Genomic DNA, 20,768 nt, shown 5'->3' with positions numbered 1-20,768 from the left:
GTGCCACTTTCATACCCTCTCGATGTGATAGCTGAGGGCGGAGAGACCAGCAGCGGCGGTCACACCCAGAAGGCTGATGTCATCTTGCTCTCGGTGGAACGGGACAAATGGCAGCTTGGAATGCCGCTGCAGAGGGAGATGCCAGAGCAGCCGCAGGACCAGACACCGGAACCAGAGGAGACACCGAAGTCAGAGAGGACAAGAGAAACCGGCAATGTGAGTGCAGAAATGGAGGAAGAGGATGTCATGACCCCACCTCAAGCGGAGGGGACGCACAAAGAGAAGGCTGACAGGATGGCAGACACGGGAACAGCCAGTTGCAAAAGGGAGCTATGCCCTCCAGGAAAACAGGCAGATGAATGAGCTAACTCCCTCTGCTACGGCCCGGATGGGTCGCAGCTCTAGGCAAGTCCTGGGGGCAGGAAAAGCCCTGTTACGGAGGTGGTGAGAGGTGAGGCCGTCAATTAATCCACAAGAGAGGAAGGGGAGTGGGGGAGAGGGCAAGACAAATGGAAGGGTATGCCACAGAAGTGGGCTGGGGAAAGGGAAGAACACTTCACTGAGAAAGAGGGCAGAGACAGAAGGGAAAAGTACATCTTATCTGATTTTGTTTTTCTCTTTCTTTCACTTTCTCCCTTGAGAAAACTTCCCTAAAGAAAGAAAAGGGAGGGAAGGGGTAGTGAGCGGTCAAGGGTACCGGAGCTTGATCAGCAAACCGCCATGACATCTGGTATGTTTGTTTTTATTTTTGAGGGAAATTACCAGCCTGTGTACCTGGGAGACGGGAGTAGGAGGGAGACACCAGTACCTGGGAAACTGGATTAGGAGGCAGACATCTGTACCTGGGGACCAAAGAGAGTGGACTAACGGGGAAACAGAGATTGGGAAGGAGTGGAAGAGAGATCACGGGCAGGTTATGACTGGAATGTATTTGTCTATACTGTGTGTATGCATACCCTAATAAAGGCTAAAAGCAAAGAAAAAAAGCCCACTACCAAGCCCATTCATTACCCTAAACCTTGCCACTAGCCTGGGCTGTACCAAAGTGCCACAGCTACAGCACCACAGAACGCGCCTCAAAGTCCAGGCCCGGTTCGGAGAGCCACGGATGCCTCCAAGAGGCAGGGCCACTCTGGGCGCACCGAATCCCAGATTGCGCAGCTTGCTGGTCGCGGGCCGCAGAGGGTACAACTAATCAGACTTCCGGAGGGGAGGAGAGGTGAAGAGAGGCCTTGAGCCCTGGCCCATAGAAGGCCATACTCCCAGTTGCAACAGCCTCAACAGGGCGGGAGCTCCGAGACGCCTATCATCAGGGCTGGTAGTAGCGGAACAGTGCCCACAGAGGTGATCCAGGCAGAAGGGGTAGCAGAACACTCCGATGACACAAGATAATTGGGGTAGGATGCAGAGTGGACTCAAGATACGTCCACCATCTTAGGCTGTTGGCCACGCCCCACAGGAATATCAGTATCTTTTGATTGATATTTCATCATTTTTATTTGTGGTTAACATTTCTATTTGTTTTACTGTGGAGCAAATTGCTTAATTTGTCTTGGTGGTGAATCCTGGTTGCAGGTGCAGCTTTGGCACATCTGTAGTTTGTGGAGTTGTGGTGGTAAGCACCTTATTTAGTAATCTTTTAATCTTATATGTATCTTTGGCCTGTTTGTATAATTGTTTTGACTGTTGTACTAATGTTTGAATATTCAGATTTTTGCGTGATATTCTTTCAAAGTAATGTATTAATTTATGCATGTTCTATATTGCCTTGTGATATGAGTAATGTGTTTTTTCCTTTTCACTGAGACTTCTTTGGTGCTTGCTGTGTCTTTGCAGAGTAGGTGCAGTTGATCCTCAGTCCTGCTGTCCCTGACAAGTGAGTGGTATTGTTTTTGAGTATATTGGTCTTTGAGTTTTTTGTATTGCTTGACCTTCCCTTCTAGATTACTATGTGCCAGTAGTTGTACTTTACGTTTGATAAAGCCACAGTTTGTGTATTACTTATTTTACACAATGTTGGTTATTGTTGACTTAATTGTTTATTTTACTTTTATTAGCAAGGGTTATGGCTAACTGCAGGTTGACCGCTCAGAATGTTCTTGGTTTGCTTTTTGAATCTTCCTCTGACCATGCTTCTGAGACTGACTCTGTATCTAAGAGTGTCCGAGAGGAATGGACTAATGATGAAGCAACTTATCCGTGTGGAGTAAGTGCCTCTATTAGAGGAGGACACTGATATGCTGATAATACAGCAAGAAGAATTTGGATCGCAGCCTGGGGCTGAAAGGCTTCCCATTGTAAGCGCTGAACTCTTGGTTGTGCCAAACATGGTGAAGCCTATGTTGCCTGTCATTAGTGGTGTTACAGCATGTAGAGTTAATACTGAAAATCGTTTGTCTATAAAATTCGTTCAGTTGTTTATGGACAATGTATTTTTGGATGAAATTGTTGACCAGATTAATGTGTATGCTGAGCAGTTTTTGGAGGGACAACAGTGCCAGAATTACACCCCACTCTAGAGCTACCCAGTAGACTCCTACAAATCTCAATGAGTTGAAGAAGTTGAAAGGTTTACCTTTTTTGATGGGATTGATAAGGAGGCAGTCGATGTCTTCATACTGGTTGACTAGTTCTCTGATGGCAACTGCTATAATTCCAGCAACCATGAGTTGAGATCGGCATTTGCTTCTGCTTCGCGTTTATAGGCAGTACATTCCTAGCAAGAGGGAATATTATGGAATTAAGATGTATATGCTCTCAGAGAGTAGAACTGGATATGTCTATATTTCAATGTGTACACTGGTTGAGATTCTTCTGTTGACCCCCTGGTTGTTCATCCAATTTTGGAATCAGTGAGAAAATTGTGTGGTAACTTGGTAGAGGATTTTATAACAAAGATCACCATTTATATGTAGATATCTTCTACACTGATATTCAATGGTTCAAGGAATTGTTCAAAGTAAACACTGATCTTAGTTCCAAAGCTTTGTCTTATCGTGTAAGTAGGACATGGACTACGCGGGCTTCACTTGACCTTTGGAACTAAGATCAGACTTTGGGCGATTCATTCACCCTCAAGGAATTGTTTTCCTTTCAATCAATTGACAGCCTGTACTAAATATTATTTTATGCTACGCCGCAACCACGGTGCGGACTACCAAGCACTTGGGGGCAGTGACCTGGTTATATCCACTAACACCTACATATAGTTGTCTCCCCCTTTTACTTGTCCTTAGGAAGACCCGTGAGCAGAGGATGTAACTTATCCTCCATCCACCAGGGTCAAAACATCAACACTCTCTCCCTAGTGGGCCTATACCCGGTACCACCACTACCCTGCCCAATCCACAGATGATGTCTCTCTGTGCGCCTTTTTGAAAGAATCGCAAACAACTTGAACGAGCTGTTAGGGGCAGGCCCGGACAAAACCTGGCCTTATTTATAACGATAGCCAGTTTTTCGTGATGTATATTAATTTGTAAATGGATTCTCCCTTGGATGTACTTTGAATTCCTTTTTTTTTTTTTTTTGATTAAAGACTTTTATTGGGTAAAGTACAAGAACACAGCTTTAGGCCTACAACCCAAATATGGGCCGGCCGCTAAGTACATCCGTAGTGCAACACATGTAAAAATCGTATCATCCCATCCATATGTGAAAGCACTAAGAGTAGTCAAAAATGCCGAAGCTGAGTCTCGCAGGTGTTCCAACACTTACAATAATCAGTCTTGTTTCATAGGTAACTTAACAGTACAGAACCATAAACAACCCCCCAACCAACAATGCAGGTTCCAGGTCCAATTCCGGCATGTTGCGAGCGTAAATGTTCATCCCATCCATATGTGAAAGCACTAAGAGTAGTCAAAAATGCCGAAGCTGAGTCTCGCAGGTGTTCCAACACTTACAATAATCAGTCTTGTTTCATAGGTAACTTAACAGTACAGAACCATAAACAACCCCCCAACCAACAATGCAGGTTCCAGGTCCAATTCCGGCATGTTGCGAGCGTAAATGTGCATCCAGTGAGGTACATAAAACAATATCTATGACGTGAGTAACTAGTATTCCACAGACGTTGATGAAACAATAAACATTCTCTGATTCCCAACATTATCCCTTGCATTGAGAGGTCACCCACACGCCAATCACAATCATCTGAGTGTGTCGTTCACATCCATTGCAAACTATGGACTCCCCTCCTCCGCTACTCTCGATAACATGTACAGTGTGTATGGTTCCCAGACATCCCTAGGCCTTGAGGTTTCCGGCAATTCTTCATAGTAACAGGTTAGTTGGTCACGGCAGTACGCCATGTCTTGCAACCATAACTCGACAATTGGCGCTCGCCTCCCTCCCCACATCATAGCCACTCTTCGCTTAGCCACCTGCAATGCCAGCACTATCAAGCGTCGATATCTAACAGACAATCCGATGCTATTCCCAACAAGCACAATCGTGGTTCTGCAGGCACCTCTATGGAAGTCATCTCAGACAGCGCTCTCGTTACTGCAGTCTAGAACTCATAAATCTTGGTACAGCCCCACGCCAAATGTATGAAATCAGCTTCGTCCTCATTACATCTCACACATCTGGAGTGCGTGCGTAGCCCATATCTCATCAGTCGTGCAGGAGTGTAATACCATTGCTGTAGATATTTATAGTGTATCAGACGAAAATTCCCATTAGCTACAAAGCCACCCGTCCCAGTACAGCATTCACTCCATTCCTCGTCTGACAATGGATCCGGCAAACTTGCATCCCATCTCGCTCTTGCCAATCGCCACCCCCACCCTCATCTTCTTGCGAAGTTCGGTACAATCGTGATATCAGTTTCACACCCGTCGTTGAGGAATAAAGCAACTGTAAGGCATTCAACACCGGGGGTTCATCCGGGAAGGAGGGGTATAAGTCCCGCAGCGCCGCGCGCAGCCTAACATAGATGAATGTGGCCATAGTCGGGTTATTCGTAGTATCTAGTAGAGTCTGCAGCTGAAGGAAAGTAGCAGCAGGGAACACATGCCCCATGTTTTGTATGCCAGCACCATGGAGAAGTTGCAGCGCACCTATTTCACTAGAGACTGAGATCTCGTCATGATACAGAAGCGGCATATCCGGGGCATACAGCGGTAATCTATCCGATCGTTTGCCTAATTCGTGCCAAGCGTGATGCGTGCTACGCACCGTATCCACCTCCCCCGTCTCAAACACAGAGTACTGATTTACTATCATGGCTTTCAATGGCCGCGGAGTCACTGCGCTAGCCTCAAGCGCGACATGTGGTGTGTATGGCGGTGCCGATATCCAGTATGTAGCGAAATGTGCCTGTGCACACAGATAGTACAGTTTCATATCCGGTACTGCAAAGCCCCCCAGCTCGTATGGCTTCGTTAACACATCCCAACTCACCCGTGCTTTCTTACCGGCCCAGGCCAGCGTGATGAGCAACGATCGGAGTTGTGCAAAAAAGTGTGACGTTAGGAGAATGGGTACATTGACAAAATAATACAGAAATTTAGGTAGTACCACCATTTTGATGATGGATACCCGATCAGCGAACGATAGCGGTAACCTTCTCCACTTTTCCACCTGGTCTTCCAATTTCGATATCGCCACTCCGTAATTGGCTCTCAGTACTTCAGTACAGTCCCTGTGGACCCAGATACCCAGATAGCGCACCGGTTCCACCGCCCATTCTAATGGGAATTCTAGCGGGAACGGCGTGGTGGCATCAGTAAGCGGCAAGAGAATGGATTTATTCCAGTTGATCGAGAGACCAGAATACTGACCAAATCTTATGAACTCCCTCAATACTCTCTCCAGATGTGTAGCTGGGTCTCTAATGTATAGCACCATGTCGTCAGCGTACATAGACACTGCGAATGACCTGAGCGGGAAACGTAACGCTGCATCAGCGTATCTTTGCCTTAAAATGCAGGCCAGTGGTTCTAGCATAAGAGCAAAGAGCAGGGGTGAAAGAGGGCACCCCTGCCGAGTTCCCCTTTGAATACAGAACGACGAAGACACATGGCCATTGATCCTCACCCTGGCCATCGGCTTAGTATACAACAAGGTGATCAGTGATGTGAAAAAATACGGTACCCCCATTCGATGCAGCACCGCCAGCATGTATCGCCAAGCCACCGAATCGAATGCTTTGGCTGCATCCAATAGAACCGCCACCGCAGAGAGCTCCGGTTTGAGAAGGTGCAAGACCGCAAACAAGGACCTCAGGTTGTGAGCTGTGGAACGCAGCGGAACAAAACCAGACTGATCCGGTAGGACCATAACCGGTAGAACCAGCCGCAGCCGTGTCGCTAGGACTTTAGCAATAATTTTAATATCCGTGTTTATTAGTGACAACGGTCTGTATGACTCGCACAAATTGGGGGGCTTGCCCGGCTTCGGCAGAGCCACCAATAGAGCTTCTCTCATAGTGGCTGGCAGTTGCCCCTGATCCATGGAGTCCTCGAGCACCTCCGCCAGTCGGGGTACCAACAAATCAGCGTACTCCTTATAAAATTCTGACGGTAAACCGTCTGTGCCTGCCGCTCTGCCATTAGGTAGCGCCGAAATCGCATCTCGGAGCTCCCCTTCTGTAATATGGTGCATTAAAAATTCTTGTTGTCCTTTAGACAGCCAAACTAGAGCAATGTCATCCAAGTATTTCGCCAAGTCCGCTTCATCTGCCGTGTCCACATGACTGTACATCCGCTCATAGTATAGCGCAAAGCAATCAAGGATACCCACAGCATCTGTGACCGTGTCGCCCTCTCGTAGTATCTCCTGAACCCCGCAGTGCTTCGCCCATGGCTCTCTAATTCTGTCCGCTAGACCTCGCCCCGCACACCCTCCCTCGCCATAGTACCGCGCCCTAGTGCGTTTAGATAAGAAGTTAATCTCTTGATCAGCCAGCTCATTATATTCAGTAACTTTCCTACGAATCTCAGCCAGCCTATCATTTGTAGAGTCTCGTTCCTGCTGCCTTTCTAATGCTGTCAACTCCTCCTCCAGTTTACTCATCGAGTTCCTCAGAGATTTAAGCACCCCAGATTGCGTACTGATACAAGCACCTCGAATCGTAACTTTAAACGCTTCCCACACCGTGCCCATGCTTTCCACCGACCCCACATTTCTATCAAAAAAGTCCTCAATACAAGTGCGCAATTCCTCCCGCAGCACCAGATCGCGCAACATGCCTGGAAGCAAGCGCCATGAGAACGGTGCCGGAGTGTGCGACGGCCAGCCCACTTCCAAGAGCACCGGAGCGTGGTCTGACAGGGTTCTGGGTAGATGGGCACTACGCTTGACCCACCCGCTGACATCCCCGGTAACCAGCCAATAATCTATTCTCGACCAAGTGTCATGCGCGGATGTGTAGCAAGTGCCTTCTCTCGCACCCGGGTGTCCCAACCTCCACACATCCACCAAGCCAAAGTCCCGCATCCCATCGCAGACCACATCAGCAGCTTTCCTATGCACAGTTGACCTCTCACCCTTTTTATCCAGCAGAGCATCCAATGTCACATTCCAATCTCCCCCACATAAAATAGCCAACGGTGGCAGAGCATACACCTTGTTCCACAGAGCAATGTAGAAATCAGGATCATCCACATTCGGGCCATAAACATTCACCAGGGTTAGTAATGTGCCATAGAGTTTCCCATGCAGAATAATATACCTGCCTTCAGTATCCACCTCTTTGTGTATCAATTCGAACTGCACATTTTTCTTGATTAATATCATCACCCCACGTGCGTAGGAAGAATAGTCCGTCGCAACTCGCACCCCGGCCCACTGCCGAGCCACAGCATCTATAGCTTTCCCCGGGAGATGTGTCTCCTGAAGAAAGACCACGTGTGCCTCATGCTTAGAGAGAAATGACAACATCTGTCTAGATTTCTGTGGCCTGTTCAGTCCGCGCACATTCCATGATATCCAGCAGATTTTCCCAGTTTCAGCCACCATATCCACCCACTTCATACCTCATCAGCCCGTAAGTACATCTCACCTCCTCACCGTGAAAATGGTGACCCATCAGGTAGGGAATTGTAGTCATCAACCAGCAGTTATTACGTTTCATCAGCCCACATTGTGAAATCATAGCCCTCCCTGTCGCACATACATCTATTTAGCTTCGTATTCATCTGAAACCATAAACCTACCCCCATCCTCCCCCCACCCACTTCAGCACCTCGAACCTGCCAAAGCCGTCCCCATCCCTCCAGACCCCCAACCAAATCCCCTATTTGTAGCACACCGTGGGGAACTCCCATAAGTGAGGGCGCAGAGGAGCCCTACTTCCACCTACATGTGTAGGAAGAAGGGATCAGATACACAGTCAAACTTCCACCCCAGTTAACCAAGCATCGCTGCCCATCGTCAGCTGTGCCAGGCCCTACCATAATGACAGGCGCAGCCCCATAAGCCAACAGCAGTCACCCAACAATAAACATAACATCGCTATATCAAACAGTGATCAGTGTCATATTCAGCCCCTCTATCAGAGAAGTTATAGCGGCCTACTCCAGCCGCGCTACAGCCGGCATCTCCATCAAGCAGCACAATCAAACACATGAACCATATACGCATGACTATACACCCTCCAGCATTGCATAAACAGCTATCACAGTTCACTTTCCGATATCGAGGGCAGCCCGCAACCATCAGTTCCAACGTTCCATCTCACGCCAACATAGAAGACAGCTGGTAACGACCATGTCCTCCAAAAAGTCCAATCACTCAGCGGCATCCAGAGGATCCCCATCCCTGTCTCTCGCCGCATTAGCGTCTCGCTGTCTTTTCTTTTGCTTTTTCGCATATTCCATAGCTGCCCGTGATGAGGTAAATATCTTGTTATCCGACGGCGGGCCAATCCGGAGCCTGGCAGGATACAGCATTGCGTACGGGATTTCTTCGGCCCTAAGAAGTTGTTTCACAGTCTGAAATTCTTTCCTTGCTGTTTGCACCGCCACAGTAAAATCAGGGTAAAACTCCAGTTTACTGCCTTGCCAGTCTATGGTGCCCTTTTCACGCGCCAGCCGAAGGATCACATCTCTGTCCTTATAGTTCAGTATTCGAGCAATAACTGGCCTCGGTGGCGCTCCGGACACAGGTTTCTTAGCCAGGGAACGGTGGGCTCGCTCCACTATGAACACTTTAGACAGTTGTTCCGTTCCAAATATGTCAGTGATCAGCCGCTCCATGAAATCTTCCATGCGACCAACATTCGTGGATTCAGGAAGGCCCGTGACGCGGATGTTATTGCGCCTGGACCTCCCTTCCAACTCCACGTTCTTGGCCTGTATGACTGCCAGGACGCGCTCTATGTTGAACACTTTCGAAGTCACTGTGGTCAAACCTTCCTCCGTGGCTGACACCCTCTGTTCCACCTCCACCATCCGCTCATTTTGTCTATCAAACTGAGTCGCCATGTGATCCAACCTGTGATTAACCGCCTCCATAGTGCCCTCGATCGACTGCAGCGTCTTCTGCATAGCCACCAGGACCCCCTCCAAGTTTGGCGTACCTCCCGTTGCACCAGCAGCATCAGTAACCGGCGGATCCTGTACTGTGGACATGGTGGCCTTCTTCGCTTCAAATACCAACTTAGGCTGATTCCTCTCCGTCCTGCCCATGCCGCAGTTCACTCAGCAGTTCACACCTCAGGGGTAGTACTGTGTCTGCACGGAGCCCTAGATTCAAAATGGAGGTCGCGCTTATGGTCGCCTGTGTCTTCCGCTGCATACACCACCAGCACTAGTCCAATCCTCACCTTCAAGTCTCAAATCCTTTACCTCCGGAATGTTACTCGCGTGAGTAGGGCCTGATGTTTCCCCACGACGGGCACAATAGACAGCTAACAGCTCAGTCACAGCAATGCGCCCACACAGCCTCCGCCTGACCCTTTACGATCTCTCACCGGCAGTATGGTTGTTGCTCACAGCCCAGCCACAGATTGCTTAGATATCAGCGCTGCAGGCGACAGAGGGGCAAACCATCCGAGCTCGGTCCCTCAGAGATATCCGCAAGTGCTTTAATGGGCTAACGCAGCCCCCGCTGGCCCTTTCAGACCCGCCCCACCCCCACCCCCACCCGTCACGGCTCGCGCGGTGCGGCCTAGCGCGGCCTGACGCCGCCTCCACAGCCTCGGGCTTTCCCAGGCCGCCACCCCACTCACCGCAACCGGCGGAAGCCGGACAAAGCCCTGCTGCTCTTCTACACCACCGTAGGCTGCACGCCCCCTCCGATAATCCGTCGGAGCAACTCCGCGCTCAGGTATCAGCAGCCGTCTCCGCCACAGTCGTCAGGAACTCTCCTCGTTGCAAGCTCCTGGTAACGTCTTCTCTCCCGCTCTGCACTATGGCGGGCCTCCAGGCTGCAGCACACTCGCTGCTATCTCCCGCTAAGCCAGTCCAAACAGCCAGCTCATCAGCACCGTTCAGGCACCCAGTAATTCTTTATATCGGGCCGCAACACCAGGCACTGCACCGGGGCGGAACCAGCAGGATTTATGAAGGGTTTTAATCCGATCCAGCAGAGCCTCACATTCGTGCGGCCATCTTGCTCGGCGCCCTCTAGCGCCCCCTCATACTTTGAATTCCTTCCTTCTTTATCTTATCTGTCTTACACAAGAGCACACTTCCTGTTTCCCTCCCCCTTTGGAGAAACCGTTCATCTTGTTACTGAGTATGGCGATTTGTTCACCTACAAGAGTATTTGTAAAATAGAAATAAAACAGTCTTCTTTGCTGTAATTTAATGGGTGCCATTGCGTCTTTTTGAGAGTGCGCATATTTTGTAGAACTCTGTTTGTACTTATGACTCTGTGCCAATCATATGCATCTTTAATGTGTCTTTTGAACTATGAATGAATTACAATTTAATTGCTTGATAAATTAGTCTACGACCAACTGTCTTCTATACTAATCGATACTCAGGTCCGTGGACAATTCCTTGGGTACCCCATTATGTTATAATGGTCATCTGCACACTCTGTCAGCTGCCAGGCGGTGTGATTGCTGTGTCAGTCCTGTGTGCATGTATAAGGAGTGGGCCATTGATTTGAGCTGTTTATTAAGGTAAGTGTTGTAATGTGCTGGGCCCGCGGCTGGCGGCGTGAATGGTTTTGTTTGTGTGATGCATGAAAGGTGTGTGAATGGCCCGCAAAGAGGTTGGTGCCTTGTCGTGGCTTTACAGCTCACAAACTGTTAGTCATTGGTTCAGTCTTCTGAACTTTCAATTATATTAATAACAGTAAACTTCATTTTTGTGAAATCTGTTGTTAATAACATTTACATTTTGAACTTTTCACTCCCCATGGTTGTGCAGTAATATTTGTCTTCACTGTCTTTCTCTGCCAGGGTGTACATTGTCTCTAGGGAAAATCTACCAACTCTGGATATTTTTAAAAACTAGACCCCAAGGGGACATCAGGGTGGCTTGCGTGGATCCCTCAAAGTACTAGAATCTGCTGCCACCCAGAGTTCCGGCATGTCTCCTAATAAAAATGGTACTTTACCTGTGTGGGTGGGCCTAGTGACGGTAAAAGGATGGGGTCCAAAACACAATTTGGCTGCAGTTTTTGGGGATAGGTTCGGTGCCACCAAGGAAAACCTACCAAAGTCAGGCATTTCTGAAAACTAGATACAACGGGGAGTACAGGGTGGTGTGCCTCTTGTGGATCCCTCAAAATGTTCTTACCTGCAATGCCCTGCAAACCTCAAAATTGGACAAAAAGTGCCCCTTTCTCTTGCATTCCGGTGACATATTCTTCCTGAATCAGAAGGAATGCACAAAATTCCTACCACCACGCATTTCCCCACTTGACCCAATAAGAATGGTGTCCCACTTGCATGGCTGGGCCTAGTGCTTGTGACTGGAATGGATCATTTACATCATCCTCGGAAAGGGACGCTCATTGACCTTGGTTTGATCAGTACCTGTTGAGTGCACTAGGCCGGGCCACACAAGTGAGGTACAGTTTTTATTGGGAGACTTGGGGGAATGGAAGGTGGTAGGAATGTAGTTGCTCCCTGTAGATTTCAGAACTTTCCATCATAGAAATGTGAGGAAAATGTGTTTTTTAGTCAAATCTTGAGGTTTGCTTGGGCTTCGGGGTAAGAGAACCTGGTGAGAGCTAAATCAGTTGCCTGCCCTGGATACTCCTAGGTGTCTTGTTTAAAAAATGTGTAGGTGTGCCAGGTTACCCTAGGTGCCGGCTGAGCTAGGGCCCAAAATTCACAGCTAGGCACATTGTAAAAAAGGATCAGTTTTCATTGGAAAAATGTGATGTGTCTATGGTGTGTTTTGGTGCCTTTCCTGTCGCAGCCACTAGACCTACCCTGACAAGTGAGGTAGCATTTTTATTGGGAGACTTGGGGTACTGGCGGGCGGTAAGAAATTAGTTGCTCCCTGCCGATTCCAGAACTTTTCATCATAGAAATGTGAGGAAAATGTGTTTTTTTAGGAAAAGTTTGAGGTTTGCAAGGATTTCTGTGCTAGAAAACCTAATAAGAGCCACACAAGTCACCTCACCATGAATTCCCCCAGGTAACTAGCTTTCAAAAATTGGCAGGTTTGCAAGATTTCCTTAGATGCCGGCTGAGCGAGGGCCCAAAATCCACAGCTAGGCATATTGCAAGAAAATAGGAGTGTTTGCACTGGAAAAATGTGATGTGTCCATGTTGCATTTTGACACCTTACCTGTAGCAGCCAATAACCCTACCCACATACATGAGGTACCATTTGTATCAGGAGACATGGGGAACACAAAATAGCGGAACAAGTAGGCAGACTTACAGCAACAGTATCCAACACTCCTGAAAGACATTTCATTGGATGCATGTTTATGTGTGAGAAATGAAAGTGCACATCCTTCTTTTTCATGACAAAAGTTGTAAAAAATAATATTGGAATCTTGAGTACTGGTGCAAACTCTCTTTCAATTCCTTAAATTAATAAAAGGCACTCATCATTAAATGGCACCAGATCTTATATATCAATACATGCCAGCCTGACTAAAGGCTTTCCAAACATGGAGGAGTTTGGGATAAATAGTCAACAATATCTAACAATTCCAAGAAACATCCGAACCTCCTTCTGAGTTTTTGGGGGATTCAACTTCAAAACTACAGAAATGTGTTCTTTTGAGACTTTTCATACATCCTTTTAAATATGGTGTCTGAGAAAAACAACCTCCTTTTCACAATACTGCATTATAGTTGGGAAGACTTTGTATCCATTTTCAGCCAAATTATTTAACAATGCAACAGTATCAAGTTTACAATCATCCTTCATTTTGAATGCTATCAGGAGATCAACTATATACTTAACTAGGATTGAATTAAATGACAATTTGAAGCTCTCCAGATCTTTTTTGTGAAAAAACTGAAGGGCTCTCCCTACGCCCTTGAGGAACTCTGCACCACACGAGAATTGTATTAAAAAATTGAAATCCGAAAACAAATTGAGAGTTCTCATAACATGGTACTGCAAGGAACGCTTGGCACAAGATGATGACTGTGTACCATTCTGCTTCTGATGGAATCTGGAACAATACCACTGTTTGATTTGATACCACCGGACATCAAGGAACCACAATTTTGTTTTTCTTTTGGAGATCTTGTTCTCCATTTGCCACTCGTTTTTTTAAAGTCCCATCACCAGAAAATAGCAAGGACAACCAAGCACTTCTCGTGGGATTCCCTGCTAATCATTTCCACAATAACCAGTTTCATTCTTTCTTCAGTTTCTTAAGTTAAGCTGTATTGCTTTGCTCTAGGAAGTATTGCATCTGAGTTAACTCTAATTCTTACTGGTTGTGCTGTTTTAATCAGCCCAATTTCTTTTCCAAAGAAATCCCATAACTCTTCTCTGACAGTATTTCTTAAATTCAGAGAAAGGTCTTCTTTGGTCACAACTGGGTACATTTCTACGCTCATGCCTTCTGAACTTTATTTAAAAACTGAATATTCCTCTTGCATTTCTACTGCATCACAATCCAGTGTGCAATCAATAACGCAATTCATTTTGTATAGAAGATCCGTTTTAAGCAGATTCACTAAACTTAAATAACACATTATAAACTGACGATTGATTTCCATTAGAACTATTTTGACTCGAACATTTAATGAAACATTATTATCAATATTTCTTATCTCTACAACTTTGCCTTCTCGTCCTGAGAGGGGTAGGCTTGGGACTTCCACAGAATGGACGGTAGAACGGGTAACCCAAGCATCAATCAGAAATGAAATGGGATGACCATTGAGTTCTCTTATCAATATATGAGCAACTCTGGTCTACCTCCAGGACTGCTCCAAGTAAGCAATCCCATTCCCATCTCATTAGTGAGAATCACTGCATTCTGGTGATAGCCTGCTTCATATGGCATTTTATTTCTCAAATGCTGTTGCATTACTGGGACTACTGGCAGTGTCATTCAAAATGCGCTTTGTATTTATTCCATCGGAGAATCTTCTATCATTTCATATGCTGTTGTGCCCTCACTCGGCCGCTTCTGACCCTCTTTAGGCATAGCCCTTTTCTTAGACTTATGTTTTGTAAACACTCCACCCATGTTTTATACTTAAACAAGCGCAAAACGATCCAAAAATTTTACTAAAACACTGTAAACAAACTTACTGAACAACAACAAATAGCAATGCAGCTCTGTCAAAGGTCAACATATCACTGCGCTACTATACCAGCAAACAACAATTCACAGCAGCACTATTGATGACATAACACCAATCTTAGCTGAGGAACCGATTACAGCGCAATCTCTAAGTGAACAGGAAACAACTATAGAACCACGTCAAACCTTAATAATCAATAAAATCCTCTTGTCTGTGTACACTTGAAAGGAAATAGAGTCAATGTTTATAGAAGTCAACTCACACACAACTATAAAACTTGATTTCGAGCAAGACAAGAAAACAATACCAGAAAAAGCTAATTTAAAAACACACAGCCCACAAAGTTCTTGCTAGGCAGACTCTGACCATCAGAATTCTACCTTCAAGTCAATCACCATCAAACGCTGACCATCAGAATGCTACCTCCAAGTCAATGTACTCCACCCAGTGAACTCAGGGCAAGCACAATAACTCTTCCCAAAAGTAAAAAGGAAATCTGCTAATACAAGGCCACTACAGATGTGTAAGCAGTGCTTTGCTGTATACACCACAATACAGTGAAGGTAAACAATATCTTGAGAACTTGGATTTTTGCAATGAATCTGAAAACCAAGTCAATTTAATTTTATTAATGAAACAACTTCAAGAGGGTTTACAAATATGAATCATACATCAACACAACAGTAATCATTCCAACAGTTGAAACCACAAACATAATCATAGCTAAGCGGCTCAGCACAAAAACAAAAAGCCATCATCACAGAATCACAAACTCCCACATTCAGGTTTTCCCATACTTACACCCCAAATTCATTCATAATTGCCCAGTAATACATCTTGTCACCCCACAGGAGGATCCGGCACCTGGAAGTTGGTAAATTTCCAAAACTCCATCTACTTCAATTTAAACATAAATGGTACAACAACTACAAAAATCTTTAGAGGTCCCCTTAAAGACGATGTTAACCATCCTCTGCTACCAAATGTTGTAGGAGATAATCCCAATAATCATCTGAATGCAAATATTTTGAATACCCCAATTTTTACCTAATAAGTTTGACTACAAATCTGCAGTTGATCTAGTGGTTAGAGACGACACTCTTCCTTGGAAAATACACAGAGTAGAAGAACAGAATTGAACAAAATATGAACGCATAAAGAATGGAGTTCTAGATCAAAAATAGGGCAATAACTATATTTATTATAAAATCATCAAGAACCACATGTGAGGTCAGCAGAGCAAGTTTGCAACAGACATTGATTGGGCTGTGGGAGCAGGGACCTCGCTGCATGGGCTGTGGGAGCAGGGACCTCGCTGCAGCACGTCGCACAGACGCTCTGGTCTCTGTGAGACGGTAAGCAGCACACGGCCACATGAGAAGGTTGGAGGCTGAGTTCTGCTGAGGGTGGTCAGCTGGTGGACTGGGTGCAGCTTATGGACAGAAGCTTAGTGCTCAAAAGGCTTTTAAAAGACTTACAACAGTAAAAGGATATCTAAGCCTTGTTACACTACCTGCAGGGAGTCGTACCACGAGTGGGAGCAGGGGCAGACCACAAACCCCAACAACCTTTGCAGGAGGAAGCCCCCAACATCAGGGATCACACCCGGAGGTGCAGGATATGTTTGGCATGGGCTCCTGTAGCTGTATTGCTGTGCCCAGGTCAAGGTACTGTTTTTGATTACCCTCTCAGAGTGGCTTGCTAGACTGGGACTATTGGGACCACTGGGACTATTGGCCAGCTTTGGAGTGACTTACCCCCCGGCAGCAGAGGATGGGGCCAATTTTTGTTAAAGGACACATGGTGCTAAAAGGTGCTGCGAATATGGGGAAAAAGAAAGGCTTTCCCAGTAAGTCCCCACCCTCTTCTGCAACCCCTCGTGTTATTACCATAGAAGGTTTCCTCCATCGGGCAGTGGGTGTTGTTTCCAAAGAGAAAGAGTTGGTTGAAAGCAGGCTGTCCTTGGATAGGGTTAGGTCCTACGCAGCTCCCCACTGGTCACCAGCCCATTCTGATCGGAAGGGCCCCCACGCCGAATTGGAAGGGTAATTCCTTAACTTCCTCTACACCAGTTGTTAGCCCAAGGCGCAAAAGGAAACAGAAATTGTGTGCCACTACCCAGTCTCTTGCTGAGTTCAAGCAGGGCAGCTGGCCCTCTACTAATTAAATGGAGGAGGAGGGGGGTTTGTCCCTCAGGAATGTACCACTCAGGGATTTTGAGTTAATGTTAAATAACAAATTGGATCCAATTCTTTTAAAGCTTTTCCAGATTGAAGAGAGAGTCGCAGAGATACTTTACTTGATGAGGAAGGGAAGGGGGCGGAGTGGAACTAATGGGAAACATGATCCTCTTGAGCCTTCTTGCCCCAGGAGGGACCCTGTGTTAAATCATGATGTTGTAGCTAAAGACCCTATTGTTGTTAAAATTAAGTTAGGGAACAAGGTTGTAACTCCGCATGCTGCTGCTCACCCCGTTTTGTGGGTGTTGACGGGGGTAGTCAATCCATCAGGCATCCCACTGAGCCTGGGGAAGTGCTTAACTTGCCTCCAGATGCAATTCCCTATGTCGTTGTTCTAGGGAATGTCCCAACCCACCGCAATTATAGTGGTGAAGCATATCAAGAACATAAGAACAAGGTGGTGCACTGGTTAATGCACATTTGCCCTGTAATAGGGGGCTAGCCGAGTCTATCATCATGGCCCATAGAGTAAGATGGGTAGGTATGGAGAAGAAACATTGGTGGGGGGACTGCGTGGTGGTAAATTTCAACAACCCTTGGCAAGCTGGTGAACTTCTGGCGGCTGCCCCCCACCAGATACAAGGCACACCAGGGATAGTGGTCCTTCCTTTGGGTTTCTTTTATAGACCAGGCAGGCCAGTTGGCTCATCAGACTCATTATACTCATAGGGTGCCACGCCTAACCAGTAAACGCTCTTTATTGAGGCCGTTACCTCTTGTGTCTAATTCTAATAGATTTTACCCACTCTCTGGGCTGGAGTCTTGTGATTGACTTGATTCTTGTGACCCTACTCACTGCCCCGGGTGCCTTATGGTCCGGGCCCCCACAGTAGTCCCCACTCAGTCTGTAAAAAGTCACATGTTGTAACGCTGATCTCTCTTCCAAGTTTTCTGATCCAAAGTGTCTCCAATTTGTAAAATCTTTCCATATTATATGTCTGCAAGAAACCTGGGAAATTGAAAATAGTTTTTATCTTGAGGAATACACAACCCACTTTGAGCCAGCCATACCTTCACCCATGGGTAGGCGGAAGAGGGGCTTGATTATGTTTGTTAAAGTGGAACTGAGTAGTAACATTTCGGATCTCCAGTGGCATGTCTCCTCAATCCAGGGGCTTCGGCTAACATTTCGTGGCTCCCTTTCAGTGGTTTTCGTTAATTTTTACAATAGCGCATGAGATAGTTCTGAGCCCAGAAGCGTCTTTCAATTGGATCACCTTTTGCACTCCATTTCAGCTAAGGGTGACAGACAAGCTTTAACAGTTATTTCGGGTGATTTTAATTGCCACCTTTGCAAACCCCCCAAGAGAGGTGTAGCTGTCTGCTGAGAGGACTACATTCTGAGCACTCACATAAAAGCCATGAGCTCAATTAGTTCATGGATGATTATAATCTGGTCTTCACTATGGAGTAATTGGTGTACTGTAATCTGCCCAACATTCAAAGGGAGGGGGTAATTTACAGGAATTGGCTTGGGGGAGCTTTGACAAGCTTGTGAGACAAAGGGCAGCTCTTTCTTTTGGAGAGTGGTAAATAGGCCTTGCTTTGCGGTGGGTGCAGGGCGATCTTTATGCCATAAAATATCAGAGCACCAATGGGTCGGTCATTTTCAAGGTGTGCATAATCAGAGAAGCTCAGTTATAGCTTGTGACCCAGTGGTTTGGACCTTAGAGGAAGTTACACAGGGTAGTCTTGCATTGGTGAGTAACAAGGCCCAGATAGTCTCCCCCCAGCTCTTTTAAATCTAATATTTAAGAAGGGGGACAAAGACAACCCCCAATACTATAGACCAATATAGTTACTGGACTCAACGATCAAGGTACTGGGGAGGATGGTCTTAGAAAGGCTAAGTGACTGGGCAAAGTAGAATAACTTCCTGTGTGATGTTCAGTATGGTTTTAGAGAATACAGGTCCACCTCAGACGAATGCCTTAACCTAAATTTGATTATTAATCAATACGCAGTGGCTCGGTCTAAATCTATACATTTAGCTTTTATGGATCTGACCTCTGCTTTTGACAGGGTGAATCGAGCGAAACTTTGAACCCTACTTAGCGGGATGGGGATAGACTCAAGCATCGTGGCCCTCCTAGGCAATCTGCACTCGGAGACCTCTACCTCGGTCCGTTTTTCTCAGGACGCCGCCGGTACTTGCCCTTTTTGGACCAGTTGAGTGTGCACCTAGGATGTATTCTTGCCCCTTTTCTATTTACCTTGTACGTAAATGGGCTTGAGTCCGTGCTGTTTTCAGATGCAGCAGATTGATCAAAGGTAGGTGACAGATTACTCCCTGTGTTATTATATACGGACAAAGCAGTCCTTATGGCTCGGAATGCTCAGGGGCTGTACCTACTCCTGGACAGGTCTGACGGTTCATTTCTCGAAGTCATATGTGATGCTAGTGGGCCCCAAGTCAACTAAGAGCAAGACCTTTAAAGTGGATAATTTAACCTTGGGCAAAGTTAAGGTGTTCCCTTACCTGGGGGTTCTATTTGATGGTAACATGTGTTGGAAACCTCTGGTGGAGGCAAAAAGAGCTGAATTTCTCAGATCGACGATGGGGGTTTTTAATTTTGCACAGAGGGTTTGCTCTAAGGTGCCAGGCACTTGTTAAAAATGTATCAGGCTAAGTGCAGCTCCCAGCTACGATACGATGGTGAGGTATGGGGGTTTGCCAAGCTCACCAGTATCCAATCGTCCAGAAATAATTTTATTCGCAGATTGGTACAGGTTTCACACTTTACTCCAGATTTCTCTGTACAGGCATAGCTTCAGCTTGCCCCTGTGCCAAATTTGATATCCCTTAGTACGCTCCTGCACTGGATTAAGATCTGGAGCAGACTGGAACTGTCACTAAATCGAATGAGTTTAGTGGACTGTATGGCTCTTGATCGGCCACACAGAATATTCTGAATAGCCCATGTTAAAGCAGCCTTTAACCACATTGGTAGGTCAGATATTTTTGATGATCCTACTCTCTCTCGGAGTGGGAGCTAGGGTCTGTCAAAAGGCTGTTATTGGAACATTCACACCTAGAGATAGAGTACCTACAGCTTCAGAAAACTTCAGTTCGGGGTCACATGCTGCTATAAACTGTGCATGGGTTAGAGCCGTATCTCGCCAAGGTCCGCTCACAGCACACTACGTTTCTACTGGCCAGATTCAGGTTCAACCAATTGCACCATTTTTTTGGCATCCCCTTCTGGGTAGATGCAGCCTGAGGCAAGAGAACCCTGCAGCTGTAACAATATGTCTAAGTAGGACATGTTGCATTTTACCATGTTCTGTTCTTATTATAGCCGGCTGAAGAAGCAATTCTTAATCCCTTTGTTGAAATCCCCGAATTTTAATCAAGTTAGACCAGCCATGATGTATCTACAGATGCTTCCAACAGATCATGTTATCTTTATAGTCCTTTTGGGTGTCTAGAAGATCGAGATTTGATTAATTACCCCACCACCTACTATTTTTTACGTAGTTTTATCCGTGTTTTTATTGTCTCTGAATCCAGAAAGTGAAATTTTGATTTTGCACTTTTTTTCTTTAAGACGATTGCCATACTCGAATCAAGATTCTATGATGTCCTTAATGCTTCAAAATTAGGTGCTATATTGACCTGAATTCATCATTGAGCCATTGAAATCTTTGTTTACATAGACTGGTCTTGTAATGTATCTGCACTGTATGATGGATAGCTAACACAGTTGGGCACAGCTTCTCAATGATTTTAATTAATTTTACTTGTATTTTTGTTATCTTGTATTTATAGAAGATTTGATTGTATAATACTATAATGTAATGGAATATGCATTTCATATGATATTTATGTGTGATGTTTTATGGCTAAAATTGACAGAATAAACATATTTATCCATTGATCAATGTGGTACAGA

This window comes from Lissotriton helveticus, chromosome 6, assembly GCF_964261635.1.
Source record: "Lissotriton helveticus chromosome 6, aLisHel1.1, whole genome shotgun sequence".
Taxonomy (NCBI): Eukaryota; Metazoa; Chordata; class Amphibia; order Caudata; family Salamandridae; genus Lissotriton; species Lissotriton helveticus.
This window is presented reverse-complemented; position numbering follows the sequence as displayed.